The sequence below is a fragment of the Macaca fascicularis genome, chromosome 6 (genome assembly GCF_037993035.2).
Source record: "Macaca fascicularis isolate 582-1 chromosome 6, T2T-MFA8v1.1".
Taxonomy (NCBI): domain Eukaryota; kingdom Metazoa; phylum Chordata; class Mammalia; order Primates; family Cercopithecidae; genus Macaca; species Macaca fascicularis.
Window position 1 is genome coordinate 78,670,288 of NC_088380.1, and position 4,816 is coordinate 78,675,103.

Genomic DNA, 4,816 nt, shown 5'->3' on the forward strand with positions numbered 1-4,816 from the left:
CTTTTGTCTAATGGCATGAACTTCAGTGAGATTCACAGGGAACCAACATAGTCTTTAACAGCAGAAACACTGCCAGCAGGAACTGAAAGGGATACTATCTTTCATGAAAAAGGAAGGATGACTGGAAAGTCAGAACTGCCCACAAGGTGGCATCAGGAGCCATAGGGAATTATTTTCAGTCTTTGAATCTGGATCAAGGAACTTCAACATTTGCCTGGCTGGATTTTGGAATTGCTACAGACTCGTTGTTGCCTCTCATTTTTCCCTTTTTAAACAGGAATGTTTACAGCGGTTATTTTATGCCTGTCCACCGCTGTATTTTTGTGTGGGGGAGGAGTGGGAGGCAGATAACTTGCCTTTAGTTCACAGGTCTTCAGACTGAGAGGAACTGTACTTGAAGAACTTTAAGGAACTGCATCCAAGGAATCTCATCCACACCTGGATGTAATTTATATGCTAATATTCTAGATTTCAAGCTGCTTTTCTAAAGGGATGAGACTTTTGGGGCTCTTGGGAGAAAGGGAATGTGTTTTGCATGGAATAAATAGAAATAATTTGTGGTCAGAAAGTATACTCCTCCCTTCAAAAGGTGGAAGTTAATTCCCCTCCCCTTGAATGTGGGAAAAATAAAGACAAGGGAAAAATAACAGCAGGTACACATGTTAGGATTAGGATTCCATTTTGGGGGTATTTAGCACACAGTGCACCCAGGTGGAGAAACTTGATTCAGATTCTGATTAGACTAGTAGGTTGATGGTCTTTAATGAAGGTTTGATTTTACCCTATAGAAAGTAAAAATCCAGTGATGCAGTATAAGCAATGGTGTTACGTATTTAGAAAGGTCCTCAGGGAAACCAGATACTATACAGATGAATTCAATGGTAACACATTTGCCGTAAATCCATAGCGGTCCACTTTTTTGTATTTCAGTCATCTGGGGAAACTTCATTTCAGCTCCATACTGTTTCAATTCCATGCGCTAGCTTTAATTAGCTGTGGTATCTTAAGCAAATCATTTAGTTCTTCGGGGCCCTGGAGCCTCAACATAGTCCTCTAAAATGGGGACAATAAAACCTACCTCTTAAGTTGTTTGGGGATAAAACAAGAGATTGATAATAATATGCCTGGCACCTTGCTGGTGAATAACTTGCAGTGATTATTGCTTAGACCAATGGTGCTCAACAATATTTGGCAATATCTGGAGACATTTATGTTTTTTACCACTGAGGCTCAGGGGTTGGGGGTGGTGCTATTGATGACTAGTGAGTAGAGCCCAGATGCTACTAAACATCATATAATGCACAGGACAGTTCCCCAGAACAAAAAACTATCTGGCCAAAAATGTCACTACTGCTGAGGTTGAGAAACCCTGTTTTAAAATATAACCCAAGCCGGGTGTAGTGGTGTAGGCCTGTAGTCCTAACTGTTCAGGAGACTGAGACATGATTGCTTGAGCCCAAGTTCAAGTCCACCCTGAGTAACATAGTGAGACCCCATTTCTAAAAAATAAAATAGAACCCAACCATGAGTATGTTAATATTATTCCATATTATTTAAAAGGGTGCTGTAACACCCTTTTAAATAATGAGTCAGAGTTAATAATGGGGTGCAATAAAAAAGAGATCTGATACTTTCACAAGATTTCAGGGCTTGATGAATATAACTCCAAATCTTCCTGAAACCACCCTCCATCACCCTAATTCCTAAATGCCCACAGTCATTCCCACCAATAATTTATCTCTTCCTAGGCTTCTAGCCTTCAATTTCCTTGCATCTGAGATCTGCTCTTAAACTCTTCAGTGCCTTACTTCTAAGGACTATAATGTGGTAGCAGTGATGCATGTCACTTACAAGATTAAGCTGTATAAAGGCATTGTGGCTTCCTCTTTGCTGTCTCTCTTTCTCAGATCATTTGGTTGGGAGAAACCAGCTGCTATATTGTGGGTATGGCAAGTAACTCAGGCTTTCAGCCAGTAGCCAGCAAGAAACTGAGATCTGTTGCCAACAGCCATGCAAGTTAACTTAGAAGTAGATACTTCGGCACCAGCCAAGCCTAGAGAAAAAAACCTTAAGACAACTGCAACTTCATGAGATAATCTAATCCAGAATCACCCAGCTAAGACTCCTAAATTCCGGAACCACAAGAACTGTGAGATATTTATCTTATTACTTATCTGTTGTTGTTTTAATCTCCTAAATCTTGGAGTAATTTGTGACACAGCAATAGATAGCTAGTATGTAATGTGAAGTTGTAATTAAGTATGTAGTAATTGCAACAAGGTAAATTGAAGATTGAATCTTGGAAACATTATGCCGTGCTTCCATTGATAGTAAAAAGTGGCAGTGAGGATGGATACTGCAAATTATATTTGTCTTAATTATAAGAAGAGGGGAGAATAGTGTGCCACTGAAGTTTGCTTTTATGGAAGAATTTTAAACATGCACCATGTAGGGGTGGAAAGATGTGATACCTTTCCTCATCCATCATGAGTCATGGCTGACACTTGTATAACAAAAGAGCAGATTAACACAAGGAAAGCATAACAGATTTATTTAACCAGTTTTACGTGACATGGGAGCCTTCAGAGACGAAGACTCAAAGACCCAGGAAAAGTTGCCTATTTTGATGTTTAGGTTTGATGCAGAGCAGACAGGTAGAAATGCAATTGGGCAAAAAGGATATGACCAACCCAACAGTAATAGAGAGGAGAAACCTGGCAAGACATGTCTGTTCAAATTCTTCTTGGCCTCTGTGTGTGGTATTCCTTCCTCCAGTATATGGTGCCACTCCAGAACAAAAGTCTTGAGAGCCTCTATCAGACAAGGTAGGTCCGAGAATCTATTTATGGCCGGCTCCTACAGAAAGGTATGGCAAGATTAGAGTAATATTTCTAGATTTTATGACTGGCTTTGAGGGCAAAGGGGCTCTAGTTTCTTTTTTCTTTCTGAGACAGAGTCTTGCTCTGTCACCCAGGCTGGAGTGCAATGGTGCATCTTGGCTCACTGCAACCTCTACCTCCCAGGTTCAAGTGATTCTTGTGCCTCAGCCACCCAAGTAGCTGGGATTACCGGCGTGTGCCACCACTTCCAACTAATTTTTGTATTTTTAGTAGAGATGAGGTTTTGCCATGTTGGCCAGGCTGGTCTCAAACATCTGGCCTTAAGTGATCCACCTGCCTTGGCCTCCCAAAGTGCTGGGATTACAGGTGTGAGCCACCGTGCCCAGCAGTGGCTCTAGTTTCTCTGACCCATTTTGAGAAAGAGGAATTCTAGTTTCTATGGCTTGCTGTGGGGAAGAAAGGGGAGCAGGAGAAAGAAAGGCAGGAGAAGGTCAGAAAGATCTTCTGACCCTCTTTTCTTCAGTTCCAACATGCCAGAGTGCCACACTTTGGGGTCTCATTTTCTGAGGCCCAATAATCATTACATTTCTTTTCTTTTTTTTTTCTGAGATGGAGTCTTGCTCTTATTGCACAGGCTGGAGTGCAGTGGCGTGATCTCAGCTCACTGAAACCTCCACCTTCCAGTTTCAAGCGATTCTCCTGCCTCAGGCTCCTGAGTAGCTGAGATTATAGGTGCCTGCCACCACGCCCAACTAATTTTTGTATTTTTAATAGAGACGGGGTTTCACCATGTTGGCCAGGCTGGTCTCGAACCCCTGAACTTGTGATCCACCCACCTTCACCTCCCAAAGTGCTGGTATTTCAGGTGTCAGCCTCCGCACCCGGCCTAATCATTCCTTTTTTTTTTTTTTTTTTGAAGTCTTTCCTTAAAGCTCTTCCACCCTCATTTTCAGAATACTTACTAGAGCAGATCTGTGGCTTTGGTCAGCCTAGCGTTTTTTCCTTCTAGTAAGAGAACACCTCTTCTCCCTTTGGCATGGCCAGTCCGTGTTGGTCATGTGACTTCACTGGCTCTTTCTTAGGGATGGGTTATGAAATCAAACTAGTCAGTTGGGATCCTTTATCGGGATCGACACAGATAAGCCAAGAGTTCTCTCTCAGGATTTCTTGGGCATGCTCTGCCCCAAGGAGTTCTGACGGGAAGGCTTTATTGACTACAGCTGAAATGCCATTACAGAAAAGCCTCAACCTAGGAGCAAATAAACTCAGCTCTCATCAGTTATCTGGTGGTTGAGCTGAGAGGAGAAAAGTGCTCCCCAAGCTTGGCTTCTCCAGCTTCACCAAAGCCAGGGACCTAAAGGAGAGCGCCAGTGTCGCCAGCGTGAGCGGGCGGCGGCCTGGTGCCGGGCTGGCATCCCCAGCCTGTGCACTGGGCACTTTTCTTTTTCTTTCTTTCTTTTTATTTTATTTTTTTATTTTTATTTTTATTTTTTTTTTTGAAACGGAGTCTTGCTCTGTCACCCAGGCTGGAGTGCAGTGGCGCGATCTCGGCTCACTGCAATCTCCGCCTTCCGGGTTCAAGAGATTTTCCTGCCTCAGCCTCCCGAGTAGCTGGACTACAGGCACCCTCCATCATACTCGGCTAATTTTTGTATTTTTGTAGAGACGAAGTTTCACCATGTTGCCCAGGCTGGTCTTGAACTCCTGACCTCAGGTGATCCGCCCGCCTCGGTCTCCCAAAGTGCTGGGACTACAGGCGTGAGCCGCCACGTCCGGCCAGCACCGGGCATTTTTCTTATTTTAGCCATCCCGTGTTTGAGGTTGCTGTCTGGGCTCTGCTCCTACCCGAGGGCAGCCCGGAGGAAATTCTCGAGGTGGCCTGGGCAGGGCGGGCTGGGCGAGGGCGCGCCCGGGGCCTGGAGGCGGAGTCGGGGGCGGGGCGCGCCGTCATCTGACTCGGTGACTCACCCGCGGCC